The sequence below is a fragment of the Sylvia atricapilla genome, chromosome Z (assembly GCF_009819655.1).
Source record: "Sylvia atricapilla isolate bSylAtr1 chromosome Z, bSylAtr1.pri, whole genome shotgun sequence".
Classification (NCBI taxonomy): domain Eukaryota; kingdom Metazoa; phylum Chordata; class Aves; order Passeriformes; family Sylviidae; genus Sylvia; species Sylvia atricapilla.
Window position 1 is genome coordinate 21,456,191 of NC_089174.1, and position 14,715 is coordinate 21,470,905.

General features: G+C 42.8%; 1 protein-coding gene across 2 annotated transcripts in view; it reads right to left on the reverse strand.

Moving 5' to 3' along the window:
* Positions 1-9,047, reverse strand: part of ZNF462 (zinc finger protein 462) — an 88,096-nt gene extending 79,049 nt beyond the window's left edge. The window contains exon 1 of one of the 2 annotated variants that reach the window (XM_066339320.1): positions 8,444-9,047. The gene's annotated coding sequence lies outside the window, so the exon portion shown is untranslated. The remainder of the gene's footprint in view (positions 1-8,443) is intronic. The other variant, XM_066339319.1, reaches the window with a different exon arrangement.
* Between the last annotated feature and the right edge of the window lie 5,668 nt (positions 9,048-14,715).

Here is a 14,715-nt window from a genome sequence, read left to right on the forward strand (position 1 = left end):
CACAGCACCAGGGTCATTAATTTCCAACATCTATGGTATTATCCTAATTATGCTTATTCAGCTGGGTAGAAGAATAGATGGTTGAAGGAATAAAAAAAAATTAAGAGCAAAATTTCAAGTGCTGGACAGGAATTCTTTGGTCTTTCGTTTTGGTCAGAGAGAACTGAATACTCTTACAAAGAGTCACATGCCCACAAGTCTAGCTGAATCTGACTAGGACTGAAGAATCAAAGTCTGAGTTAGAATAAATAAACATCCATGTGCCTCTTAAGTTCTCTCCAGAAGCAGTTTCCTCAACCAGAGATGGAGTACTCGTCCCTTACTCACTGCATCCTCCTCAAGATCAGCACTCCTCAAGCTATTTCAAGTTTAGCCCAGACTGCAGTTATCACTTTGTTTAATAAAAACACGAAAATTAAAAATTTAAAAAAAAAAATGGAAATTACAAAAAGCTGTTAAACAATCACTGCTGACATACCAAATCATCTTCACCAATCCCTCTGAAATTTTTAATAGCTGGCAATTTAATATCAACAAGAGGGAGGCAGAAATTAAATGGAAAAGAAATAACCAAACCCTTTTGAACATCATCAACCAGCAGAATTTTGACTTTTGGACCAGAGCAAGGCCTTTATTAATTACCCCTTTCCCAGCTGCACACTCAGTTGAATTCTCCAGCAAGCCAGTCATTAGAAGGTAAATGAACACCCTCAACATCACCATCATGCTGGACCAAAATCTTCCAGCACAAGTAGCCTCTCCTTAGCTTTGCTGTTTATTTGACAGAGGGAGAAAATTTAACCTTGCTGGAGCACAGGTTCCAAGTATTACATTGCCCCCATTCTGCTCCTTTCTTTGGAGAGGTCTGGGGACAGTGTGTGGGAGGAACGTGTTTGCCTGGCTCCCGTGCTAAGTGGCCACTGTGTTTTGAAGCATTTGCATGACAACAGTCCAACCCAAGATGACCCATCTTCTTCCCAAAAGGAATATCCTGTGATGCCTTCTTTCCACAGCCACTGATACCACCCCAAGCCACTGTTTGAACCTAAGAGCTGCAGGCGGAAAGGAAGGGTTTGCTCATCCCAGCAATGCAAAAGAAGCCCCCATTGTCCTACCAGGCTACGGAAAAACTGACCACATGTGCATCAGAAGATTCCATTTTTAGTATCTTTCAAAACAAAGTCTTCTCTTTCACATTATTACGAGCACACTGAATCCTCAGTCTTTCTATATCATTCTCTGCAATGTCTGCTTTGTGAAAAATCATTTTCCTGCCTCTCTACCCCATGCCACTGCTCTATTAGCAGCAAGTTTCCACTGCACATAATTACGGCATGCCTTAGCCTACTTTTTTCTGTTTGCTGAATAGCTCTGCCTATTTTCTACTTGTGCTGATGCTACCATTTACTCTTCCTGATGCTCTAATCCTTGTATCCTTTGAAGGCCTGACTTTCTCCATACCACGACAGCAGCTGGGGTTCTCAAGCCTCTTTCCAGACCTTTTTAATAGCAACAGTAATGCCACTCTGATGAACATCCCACTTCCTAATCTTCAGGTCAGCACAGAGCCTGCATCTGTAACAAGTGCTGCAAATACACCATCCAGGGCTGCTGAGCACCCATTATCTAAATAACTACCAAGTTATTAATTGCATATTCCTGGAACTGGAAGGAGAAGGAAAAACACTGTCACATAACGCAAGCACTTAGCTTTTTCACATATAATCCCAATTAGAAGGTCTTATTTTCCACCAGAAAGTAACAAGTGACACACTTCAAGAACAAAATTCTTAATTTAACTGGTTCAAAACTAATAGAAGGAGCCCAGTGAATCAAGTGCTTTCTCAGAATTATTCAACACACAGTGGCCTTGCAATGATTGCTACCCTAATAAGCTCTAAATAAGTCCTTCCTAATCACTCATGACATTGATGCTGTGCCTACAGCTCTTTATGCTGACACTATTTAACAAGTATTCTTAAAGATACTGAGTTAGACTCCACTCAAGAACAACTCCTGTATATCCTGAGATCTCCTGTTTCCATCTTGCCTCAATTACCAGCTAAATTCAACTTAATTAATTGCTTCTCTTGATGGATCTTACCATCTTCTACCTAAGAAGCTGCTTTTAGCCCAAGTCAAAACCCTACTGTATTCCCCCTAGACAGCAGCTGTGGAGGTCCATAATTATTCCACAAAAAACAGCTAGAAACGACAAGACTTTTGATCAATGCAAAATACAAATTATAGCACTGCTGCTAGGTCTGGGACTGATATTCTGATAACCACTGAATCTCAAAAATTACTACAAAGCAGTCAAAACCAATGATGAGGGAAACCTCTTCCCCAAGAACTGCTTAAAGAAAAGTTCCTTCAAATGGTGATTAGGCCAGGATATTTCGAGTTACTGCAGTGACATATGCTGCCTCAAGCTGACCAAAGCAACTGCACTAAAATCTTCAACTCCCAGAGAGTGCAAAAGAGCCCAGAGAAAAAGAAATTACTTTGTATTTAGGATTGTGTTCAACTGTAAGACACCAAATACAAAGGCTCCCCTTTCCTCATCTCAGACTCTCCTTCGAATTCCCTCAGAGATGCATTTGTGCTGCAACCTCTGGCACAGCTCAATAAAGCTTGAGAGATGAGGGACAGACTTTTTAGATCTACTGTATTGTTTTTAATGTTAAAAGAACAAAACTGAACAGAGCGCAAAAACAGTCCCACATGACTTTGTATCTACCTATGTGTTGAACTGCCCCAACACAGGCTGAAAGCAGAAGAATACTTCCAAAACTCAGGAAGACCACTTCTTAAACCTGGTCCCCTAAGTTTGGAAACTTCTACTAAAGACCTTTTTTTTTTTTTTTTTTTACTACCAACAAGATAATTATCATAAGTTGATCTATCTCCCTTCCTCCCCCCTTTTCTTCTTTCAGCACTGGCATACAAACCATGCTATTTTAACTTCTTTCCTGTTCTCCTAGTTCTTCTGGAACATTTTATTTTCAACAGTCAACTCATTTGGAGAAGTGCCATGCTGAAGTTCAACCGTGTACAACGTTAACTGTGTCTCTGCCAGCAGCTGAGGACTTGCATCACACCAGCACCTCTTGATTAAACAAATTGAGTTCCTCTCTCTGAGAAGTTAGCAGATGTTTAAGGAAACTTCACTCTCATCACAGTCCTTTTGGTTTTTTCCTCCGTCTCAAAAATTATTCTCTCTCTCTAAAGAGTAAGATGGAATTTCTTATTCTCTCATCAATTAACACTCAGCAGACCTCCTGCTCACATCCTGCGGACCCATAGATCTCTTGATTGTATAGTACCCTAGAGTGAAGCAACTGTTTGAAAAGCAAGCAGGCATTTGGACTGATGAAGTTCAACATCTCTGCTGAAGCCAGCAATTAGAAGTTCATACTTGAATACATCTTGGATCAAGTATGCAAGTTTAGCAAATCATACAGTTCTGGCACTGGCAGCAGACCATATTCATCCCAAACAAATTCATAAAATATATAATCTTCTACTTCAATGTAGAAAAATATCTGTTAAGAGTCAAAATAAGAGAAATATATGATATCATAGGAATATTTCCATTTTTTTTCCTCCTACAATGGATTGGTAGTGAAACAAAATTTAAGGAAACAAAATGCACCAAACAACACAGACATCCTGGCCTTCGTAGATCTTTCCTGATCTGTGATAAACAGGACCTCTTTCCTCCATTAGCAGCTTCTTCACTATTTCACTGGGGACTTTTGTATTTGTCCCTAATTTGGCCTGGTGAAGCTTCAACATGGGACAATATTAGTTAATGAGTAGTACACAGCTATTCACCAGTTTCACACTTTCAAATCCTTTTTATGCAGTTTCTTACTTCAAAGCAGTGTTGTTCTGCCCATTTAAGGAAATTATCCACAACACCACACAGAGAAAGTGTTACAGTAAACTGAGGTAATCTCAATTTATATTGTAACTCCACACATGTTGCTTGGAGTAATAAGAAAACCCAACAGGAAATGCTAATTTACACTTGGGTTCTGGGAGTTCCAGATTTCGAGAGACATTTTTGAGCTCTTCTAAAGTAATCTTCCTCAAACTGTAAGTTGTACTATTATAAGACTTAAGTTGTTCCCATTTCCTTTTCAAGGCTAAAATTAAACTTGCCCATTCCTTGGGGCTCAGAGGAACATCTGCCAGATGTCTGGACATCTATGTTGAACAATAGTCATCTACTTGTCATCTTTTTAATCATCCTTTTATCGGTCTTCGAAGTCAATCCTCTTTTAAGTCAAAGTACATAATGCTAATGAATTTGTTATAAAGGTTACTGGACTGGAATGATCTTTTTTTTTTTTCCATTTCCACCTGCAGTTGCCCTGCTTTCCCTTTCTAGCACCCCATTATGTACTCATACTCTTCATATTCTAAGCATACACATTATTGTATTTTTAGTTTTCTTCTTGCAATAAAATATTTTTAATTATGGAAGGAAACTGTACACATGACATCTATAAGTTTCTCATCAACACAACCCGGTGTGAAGGTAGTGGAATTGTAGAACAAAATTAAATATTTTAAAAAAATATTTTAAAACAGTGGTTCATAGGCTATGTCTAGTAGGTGTGAGGAAAGTGATTAAGAAAAGCATATTTAAATACTGGTGAATAAGCTACCAATGTTTATTCTATTAGAGATTGGACCAATAAAAGGTTCTGTGTGCCCCAAACCAAAAGCAATTGAAAGCCATTGTCTGAAAGAAAAAATTTACGCTTGATTAGGAGAAACATTCATGTCACCACCATGGCATGAATTAAGATCACCTTTCTGAAGATTCTTTAAAAACCAATGGGTTTTGAGGCGCCTTTTTTTTGTTTGTTTGGGATTTTGTTGGGTTTTGCGTGGTTGCGGGTTGTGTTTTTAAAGTTCTCCATCTAGTATTTTAACAACAAGGTGAACTTCAGTCTGTCTGGGCAGAACCACAGCAAGAAGCACTGTTAACAAGAATAAAATTCCCTGAAGAGGTTTCAGTCTCATAGTGAGGAAACCCAGGAAAAAAAAAATCACATTAAAAAAGCTGCAATGTTGTTTAGTTTTTTAGGGCATAAGAGGCCCTCCCATAAAGATCCTGATCTTAAATCTCAGAGTTGTTCTTGGATTGTACATGCCAGTTCAAGGGCAGTGTATCTGCAGGGCACCTTGTAGTGCCAGCACTGGACTGACCTCTCCAGAAGTAAAAGGAGATTCAGAGCTCTGAACCACTACATACAGTTCATACAAGGAATGGATATTTGGGATGTGACCCAAGTAAGCAAAGGTCAGTGAGCAATTTTTCAATTTTTCTTCAATGGCTGATTTAGACCTGTGCAGAGATTGGAAAATGCATCCAAAAAATACAACCTTGAGGGGAAGGGGAGGACAACCAAAACACCACAACAACAGCAACAACAAACAAACAAAACCCCAAAAGCAGTTAACCTCTCTTTTTTTCAAAATACGAGATTAAACATACCTGAAATGGTATGTTCCATGGCCTTCTTCTGAAGATGGAGACAACCAGAGAATCTCAGTAATTTGGGTGATACCAGCAACCAGAACTTAAGAAATGCACAGTTGATAAAGCAATATCCTTCTGAGGTATATTAGATTACACATTAAAACATTTCTTCCACAGCAAAAATAAAACAAGGGCATTGATTTTAACCTCCAAGACAGATCTCAAGTTCATCACCCATCACTGCAATCCTTAAATCTTTCTGGTGTTTTGCACACCTGGGAGCATGTTCTGATTCAGATTCACTGGTCCGCCATCCAGCCATTTAACATCTTCCCAAATTTATTCTTAAACACCTCAGAGTAACAATGCATGGGCATCACTCACACCTTTCCATGGAGCTGTGCCTTCAAGCTCAGCAGCACTGCACCCTGGTAACCCCCTCAGGCATTTCAGGGTGTATTTTGAACTTTTTGAAGGACTGCATCTATTGTGTAGGTGATGTGCAGATTTCAGTGGATGGGAAAAGATCCAAGGCCTGCTTAGCGTCTATTCAAAATTGCTTCAGATTAACACGTGTGAAAAACAAAGCACACAAATTCCTGATCAACTACTATCTCACTTTAAAGATCTCAGGTTTCCATAATGACATTAAAATTACAACAAGAACGTTGCTGTAGGTTTTCAGGAAAAAAGAATATTTTATGACAGCAAAAAGACACCTGTGAAAACTGTTTTGCTTTTTCGAAGAGAAATTATGTATGTTATGATGCTTTGAGGAACCTACTAAAAACTTGCCATTATCACTTTAATGCAACCTAGTGAGTGGGGAGAAATAGTCCATCCTTATTTAAAACACATCCAAAAGAAGGAATGCTCTTGAAAATGAGATGTTAAAAATCCAAAAAATTAGGCATCATCACCTAGGAAAAAAAGAGACATTTCATGATACCCTCTGGAAGAACCTGAGCAGCCTCAAGCTGCATGCACTTACCTCCAAATGCTTTCAGAAAACTAAAAATATATGCTTATATGCATTGTTTACTGGACCAATTGATCAGACTCCAAAATATTGTGGTCTTTAACCAAAGAAAAATATCTAGAAAGGTGACCTCCACATGAAAGCATCAGAGAAAAAAGCCTGAGGATGTGTTTCTCTGTGTGAAGAAGAATCTGAGCAATTTCCTCCAATCCTCATTTCCTGATAGCATGAAGACAGCGAGAAGACCCATCACAATGTTGTGCATTGAAAAATCTGAAGGGAAAACCTTAGGGGAAAAAATCATGATTAAGCCAGCTCCTGCCCAGCAAAGCCTCAAAACATGGAGAGACATCCACAATGTTAGGAGCACTTCCCATCTAAGCTTTGTCTACTCTCTCTCTCTCCTCCATTTTCTGGTGGAGCTAGAGAACATGACATGGCTTACCTGACTCAGATCACAGCTCTCTGCCAAACTAGTCACTTCCTCTTAGACATGCAAGCAGCTTCATGAGACAAACAGACCCCCACAGCCGCACATACAAAAGCAGGAGCAGAAAGCAGTCTAAACTTGGAGGTCTTTCCCCTTCCAAACACCAGAAAAACAAATGAAACTTTTCCATTTTTCTCCCTCAAAAAGAGGGAGGTGAAGGGAAGGGAGGGAGGAATCCTCACAGATCACAACTACATGAAGCTCCAGGAAGATCTCTCTGTGTGGAGAATAGAAACCACAATGCTGAAAGGAGCCGGGGGGCACGGGGCGGGGGGGGGGAGGGAAAGGAGAAGGTTACTCCAGAAGACATAAAGAGCCTGTGGACTGTGTGTGTGCATGTGTGCGAGAGCGAGGAGAAGCTTTGTGTTGTGGAGCCTGGACTGGAACCAAAGCAGACAGCTTGCAAATGGAGGACAGGGAGATAAAGAAAGGGAAAGAGGGGAAGAGATAGGGAGAAACCTGCTCCGGGTGGGTTGAGAAAGAGGCAGGAGAGAAAGAGCCTTCTCCCTCGCTTGGTTTAAAGGTAGGGACATCAGGGAACTGAGCAAGTAGAAGTGGGCTCCTTCCCCTTCCTTTCTTCCCTTCTCACTCTCTTTTCTCTCAAAGGAGAGCACAAGTATGTGTAATGGCTCCTGCTCTCCAGCTGAACGCTGTCCTCCTCCAAGCCACCTCCTGCGGGCACCACCAGCCCTCCAGCCCCGACACCGCCGGGCACCTCCGCATCCCAACTCCAGGAGAGCCGCGGTGGGGGCACCACCGCCGGGGTGAGGGACCAGCCTCGCCAGCGGTAAGGCGGGCAGCGAGAGGGGACGAGGAGAAAGAGGAGGAGGGGGAGAGCGGCTGGGAGAAAGAAAGAAAGCAAGAAAGGAAGAAAGGAAGGAAGGAGGAAGGAAGGAAGGAAGAAAGAGGTCACCCGATTGCCTGGGTCGTGCCAGCACGGAGCTTTTCTCTCCTCCGTGTGTCTCCCGTCTCTGATCCAAGTCCATACGCACAGCACCATCCAGACCCCGCATACACACACATATACTCCCAGGCACCCCCCTCCCCGAAAGCTCGGCTGATATCTCACTTATCTCCCCATCTTCCCCCCCCCCCCCCCCCCCCCCCCGTAATGCAACAACAAAAAATTAATTAACCGCCTTCCTCCTCCTCCCACCACCACCACCACCACTACCAGCACCTCCTCCTCTTCTCCTCCTCCATGCAAGAGACTTCTCTCTCAAACAAAACACCCCGCTCTCGCTCCCCTCTCTTCGCTTTTTTTTTTTTTTCTTCCTTTCTTTCTTCCTCCTTCCTCCGTTGACCGAATGAATGGATTTCAGAGGAAGGTGGTGGAAAGAAAGACAGACGTAAAAGCCCAAACAAAATAACACACGCACAGACACACACGCACACAGACACACACGCACACACACACAAACGAGAGATGATCTCTCCAATGCCAAACCAAAGATGGGTTTTAATTGCAAGAACTTACAGGAGTGTCCCGGCACTGCTGCTCTTGCTGCTGCTGCCTCCTCTCCTCTCCTCTTCCTCTCTGCCTAGCTCTTCTTGTTATTGTTATGGAAGTTGTTTTGTGAGTCTCATGTGCTCCTTGCCAGGTCTCAGCAATGGAGGATCGCCATCTTTCCCTGCTTTCCCCCCCCCTCTCTCTCTCCCTCTCCCTCTCTCTCTCTCTCCTTCACTGGTTTGCTGCAGCTGCAGATGACCTGAGATATCCGTCTCTCTCTCTCTCTCTCTCTCTCACCCTCTGTGTCTCTCTCTGAATAATGAGCAACCAGAGGGAGAGAGAAAGAAGACAATCTCCTCTCCTACCACACAAAACGCAAGAGCACCAGGGGGTGCAAGAATCCTTTCTAACAACAACAACAACGTGTAGGGGAAGAGGAGGAAAAAGAGAAAGAAAAGAGAAGACAAGAGAGGAGGAAAAGGCAAGAAGTAAGAGCAGGGAGGTGGAAGAGGAGGGGGGAAAGCAAGCAAGCGAGAGAGAGATCCAGCAGGCAGACAGATGGAGGAGAAGATGGTAGTGATAGAGGAGGAGGTGTTGAAGATGAAGGAGATTTAGAGGAGGAAGGTGGTAACAAAAAGTTAAGGTTTGGGACACTGAATCACTCACAGGCCAGGGAGGAGGAGAAGAAGGGGGAAAGATCTGAAGATCTTCCCCTTCCAAGCTGTTGCCTTCACAAAGCTTCCTGTGCAGGAGCGCTCAGCAGGTCTTGCGATGCTGGGGGAGCCGCTCGGATGGAGTGCTCTGCTGGGTCATAGCTCTCTTCCAGCCATGACAAAAACCGGTTTCTGCATGCAGATCTGCCCCCGAGGTGATCCCTCAGACACATCCATCTAGAGGCTAATCTTCCCTGAGCAGAGTAAAGAACATAAATGGAGCTGGAGGTTGCAAAGTATAAAACCAGATCTACCACGTGGTTGGTTTTTAATCCCCCTTCCAGCTCGCATTTGATGTGGAGAAAGGACACTCAAATTGTCCATTTCTGGCACGTATTTTGAAGTCTACTCCTGGAAATAAAGACAGTCATCTCCAGGTTTTTTATTTCTCACAAGCGTTTGGGAGTAAAGAGAGCTTGTACTACTATCACCAAAATCACTTCTTACATTGCTGAAAAGGTTTTTGGCAGCAAAATAAAATAAATAATTCCACTTAAAATAACTTTCATGCCTCCCAACACCTAGTTGTCTGCCTCTTTGTGACTGATTATTTAAAACCGTGGAAACTAACGATCAAGGCTCACAAAGAAAGGTATCTGGGTGATGAAGGCAAGCAGACAAAGACAAAGCGGCTATAGCCTGCATTTTTATTTAGTCACTTTTGTATTAAGTATTGTCCTGGGTTACTTCTTTCGCTCGAAACCCCCACCTCAGCTCAACCCCCCCCACCCCCCCCACCCCCCTTTCCAATCTTTCCACAGCACCAGGTCAGATTCTTTCTGGGGTTATGTCTAGCGGGGAAAGGGGGATGGGGATGGAGGGGCGGGAGGAATTAGGGTTTACGTGCGGACTCAGTAAATCAGTACGTGGGAGTGAGGCAAAATCAATTTGAGCACAAGGGCATGACTGGTGTTGGAACATCAGTGGGGCTTCTCGAGCTCTCCAGCTTTGCTGCATGGCTGGAAGAGAGACTAGAACCACGGAGCTCCGGTTCGGGTGGAGGGGGAGACCCTCCCCTGCTCCGAGGAAGTTACATATGAGTGGTGAACCTGAGATATCTCCTGGAAAATTTTGAGTTCAGGTTTTACTGACTCTGGGAGAAGTCAGGCGTGTTAGAACTTCATTGTCTCTCTCAGCTCAGCTGAAGACCAAATGCAGGAATACTATCCATAGCAATAAAATAAAAACACGAAAATCGCCCAGATACTGGTCAGATATTAAATCCATGCACCCTCCGATCTTCCCATCCGCAAGAATGCCGTGAGTATAAAGCACATATGCAGGATCTTTCCCATTAAATCTTCTTTTTCTTTGAGACGTGCAAGTTAATGACTCAACAGGAGAAAGATCTCTCTCCTCCTCCTCTCCCCTCTTTCCGCTCCCCCCGCCTTCCACCCCAAACAAGTGCTGTGAGAAATAGGAGGAAGGTTAGTATCTGGGCAGAAGGAGCACTGTTGGATTTATAGATTCCTTATTAAAGAAAAGGGGGAAAAACACCAAAACTAAGGATTCCTACTATGACTACTGGTTTCATGCAGACAAACGGATCGGACACCTCCTAAGAAGCTGATAAAAGAACATTAAGGAAAAGGGAGGGACTGTCTTTACGTCTGCCAGAATGTGCATGTGTTCTGCCTGCAATTTTCTATAAATCATTTTCATCGCAGGAACAGAGCGCCTTGGCTTTGCAATCTTTGACGAACCATCAACGCCGAGATAGATTATTCACCTCTTTGTCTCTCAGCATTATATTTTAAATTTAAAAACCAAACAAACAAACAAAAGCAAAAGGGAGGGAAAAAACGAAAAAAAAATTAAAACACAGCGAGAAAGAAAGAACGACCCACAACCACAAAATACGTTACTTCTGACCAGAAAGAAAGAAACTGGATCTTCATGGAGATAGTCTGGAAGTGTTTTCCCGCCCTATCCTCCCGGTTCGTGGGCGGGGGGGGGGGGGAGAATCCCACCCTCGCCGGCCCCGGAGGAGCTCCCCGAGCCCCGGGAGGACAGCGGGGCTCCGGACACGCACCCGCGGAGTTCGGCGGGAGGAGGTCGGGGCGGCCGGAGAAACCGCGGTTCCGTGGGGCAGCGCTGGGGGGCACGGGGCGGGGGGCTTCTCCCCAGGGATCTGATGGTCCATAACTTCCTCCCGCAGGCTTTCTGTCATCCCCACCGCGCTCCGAGCGCCGCCGGGGACAACCCGCATCGAAGGTGGACACGCTGGGCTCTCAAGAAGTGGACCCCGTTGAAAAGAGGGGAGAGCCTCCCCGAAGACCCCCGAGAGCGCTGGTTTTGCGCAGGAACCGGCATTTGTGGCTCCCGAGAGGAGAGAGGCGAGCCCAGGGGGTGCAGGACCCTCCGCGGTGGTGGGCGTGGGGGGGGAGCCTTCTAACTCGCCTCCGTGCCGCGCCCGGCAATAAAGAGGTTAATCGTGCTGACAGCCCCATGGTCTTAATTACTTCGGCGGCCTAAGTGTCCCATTAAGAGCTATGAAGAGAGTTTGCTCCTCTCTGGGTGCTGGCATTTGGGTCGCCGGGGGACGTCGGGCAGTAGCCAGGATGGCCCGCGGACTGTCGGGACGGAGCCCACGGCAGCCCCGCTCGCCACCCGCGGGTGGGAAGATAGAGAGGGATTTCCGCTTCTTTCTGTCTTCCCAGCAAAGGTGGTGTCCCATCACCATGTTGGTTTGAAGCCACAGGAAAAGGGATGATCGTGGCTTGAGATAAAAAAAAAATGAGCCTTTGTTCATTGATCTAGGGTAGCTGGTCGATGTTCCACCATATAACCAGAGAATAGAGAAGCCAGTGGTAAGGAAAAAAAACAAACAAACAAACAAACCCCAAAAAAACCAACCAAACAAACAAAAAACCCCAAAAACCCCCCAAAAAACAAAAAAAAAAAAAAAAAAAAAAAAAAAAAAAAAAAAAAAAAACCAAACCAAACAAACAAAACCCCAACAAAAACCACCATGAAACAAACAAACATTTTTCCAGTCTATTGGATAGACTGCATCTTTCCTCACCCAGAAAATCTGACCAGCCTGAGTTTAATCCCAAGCATTTCGTCCTTTATCTGGGGTTGGCTGTTGTGCAATGAGTTTATATGAACTTGTATTTATTCACCTCTTCTTCACAGCTGTGTTCTCCTACCAGATCTAGGCTTCAGAATCCTATGCAAGAGGCAAGTATTGTATCAGTTCCCTGAAAACTAGGTATCAGTCTGTCTGTAGAATATTATGTTCTCCAGCTATTGAGAGAATTTCACTTTTCTGTCTAAAAAAGATTAGTAACATGCTGATCTGACCTTTACTCTAGTAACTCTTTTATGTTTTTAACGTCTAAGAGTTTCCTAATTGTGAAAGGACTTTGAGGAGAAGCTGGTTGTCTGGAAGCACTGAAGACTTGGTCTGATCTATGAAAACAAGGGATATCTCATCAAGAAAATTTTCTTCAAGCAAGTGCTCTTATAGAAGACATTGTATTCCGAAAGGTTTACAAGTAAATAGTGCAAATCTAGGCTCTTCAGAACTCTTCAGGAAATTCTTTTATTAAAACATAAAACTTTTAGCCTCCTAACAAAATTTGAAATGCCTTTTTTTTTTTTTTTTCAACCTGGCAAAGCTCAGACTGGAATTTCCAAGAGCAAGCTCTTCACAGTGAGATCACTTTGTCTGCAAGGACACCCTAGAATGTAGTGCACATGTTGAAAACCCATAGAAAGATGTATTTTTATGTTGCTGAAAATGCTTAGGAGAAGTGCATTGGTAAGAACCATACTGGGTGTTAGAAGTCGCTTCCTTCACTGATAGATGCATAAGTGGCAATTATTAGAAATAGAGGTTTTGCTCCTCTAAGGAAGCTGAATCTTTGGTAGTCAAATGCTTGAGTAAACTCACAGCTGGGTTTTCATACCTGCCCCCAGTGTTCCTCAGAAACTCTTCACTAGGAAGAACTCAAGAAATCACTTTGCAAAGAGAACCAGTCCTTCTCCAAAACCTTTTAATTGAGGCATGAGACAAGAATAATGGATGTATGGTGTTGGCAGGCTGTGGTAGACCGCAAGGTGGGTTTGGTGGATACCACAGGTCACACTTCCCCAGCCTCAGAACATGTCTAAAAGTGCAGACAACAGAAAAACATGTATTTAGAGACCAGTGAAACTTGCAGTAGAGTTAACAAAAAATAATTCCTTCAGTGTTAAAATTAACTGGTTTGGAATCAAACTAAACACATCCATTAGTCACTAAAACATGAACCACAAATGGCCCTCGATCATTATTAAGTAATTTGTTGGGATGTATCCACTCTTAAATGATAAGTTTGATTTAATAAAATAATAGAATGCAATCTAGTCAAAAGGATGTTTTATCCACCCCGAGAATACAAGCAACAAACCGATTTTGCAAAAATCTGCAGTTATGATAACAAGGATTTCTAAGCAACTCAAGGCACATCCTGACTTCACTTACTGCTAAAAAGTGGTGACCCTGAAGTCTAATCAAATTCTCTTTTTTTTCACTTTTGAAATCTTTAGCAAAATACACTTTGCTGTAGGTGCAAATTAAGTTTTATGAAATTCAGTCCTTCAAAAGACACAGCTGGATTTCATTTACCTTCAGCATGGCTTTAGATGCAGTCAATGAGATTGAAACTGCAGTCATTTTACATCATCTGACCTCTGGATGATGACAACAGTTTTCTGGTTGGGATATAATATCCCAATATTGCATTATGCTCACTGCTAAGAAAACTTCAGGAGAGAAACATTTTGATTTTGTCTTCAGAAGAGAGAGATACTGAGTGATTTGTGAAATGATTTTGAATTTATGGATTAGATACAAATGATTTCTGGCTATATTTACTGGTCATTTTCCAGTACATACCCCTTTCTTTGTGTATTTTGCTAGAAGTATGCAATTCAATACAAATCTATTTTTCTTGCATACCCTTGAGGAAAGCTTTTTTTTTCCTCAAGACCTAAACACAACTCTTGCAATCCCTTGATATGTCCCTCTAACACCTCAGTATTTTTAAAACCTAAGCTCTCAAATACCAGCCAAGTAAATTTTTTTTTTGTGTGTCCTAATCAACCTGTATAATATACAGCCTCCGAAAGGCTTGAGTTCCCCTTCTTAGTTGGTTTTTCTGATACCTAATTTTTCTAGACATGACATAAAATTGATCAAGGCCATCTCTGGCTTTGTAGGGAAGTACCTGCTCTCACAGAATAATCTGTCTGGTATATGCAGTTTGATGACATTTTTATTGGTACATTACAATGTTAGCCCAAGTTTCATCTTTTGAAGCAACTCCAGTAGGTATTTTCATTGCCTGTGGAAGAATTTCAGGCATAGTTGGTTTCTCATCTTGCATGCCTTTGAAGATGTAAAAAGGAAACAATGTATTTTATCTTCTACTTTTTTTTAACTACTTCAGCTTATAGTTTATTTTCTAATGAAATTGTTTCTTCGTCAGCTTTTGCCCAAGTCCCAGTGGTACCCATGGGTGAATTCCAGTTCATTTTCCCTGGGAGCAGAGGGATGCACACTGCAGAAAGTGGAACATTGCTGAAGTGTCTGCCAAA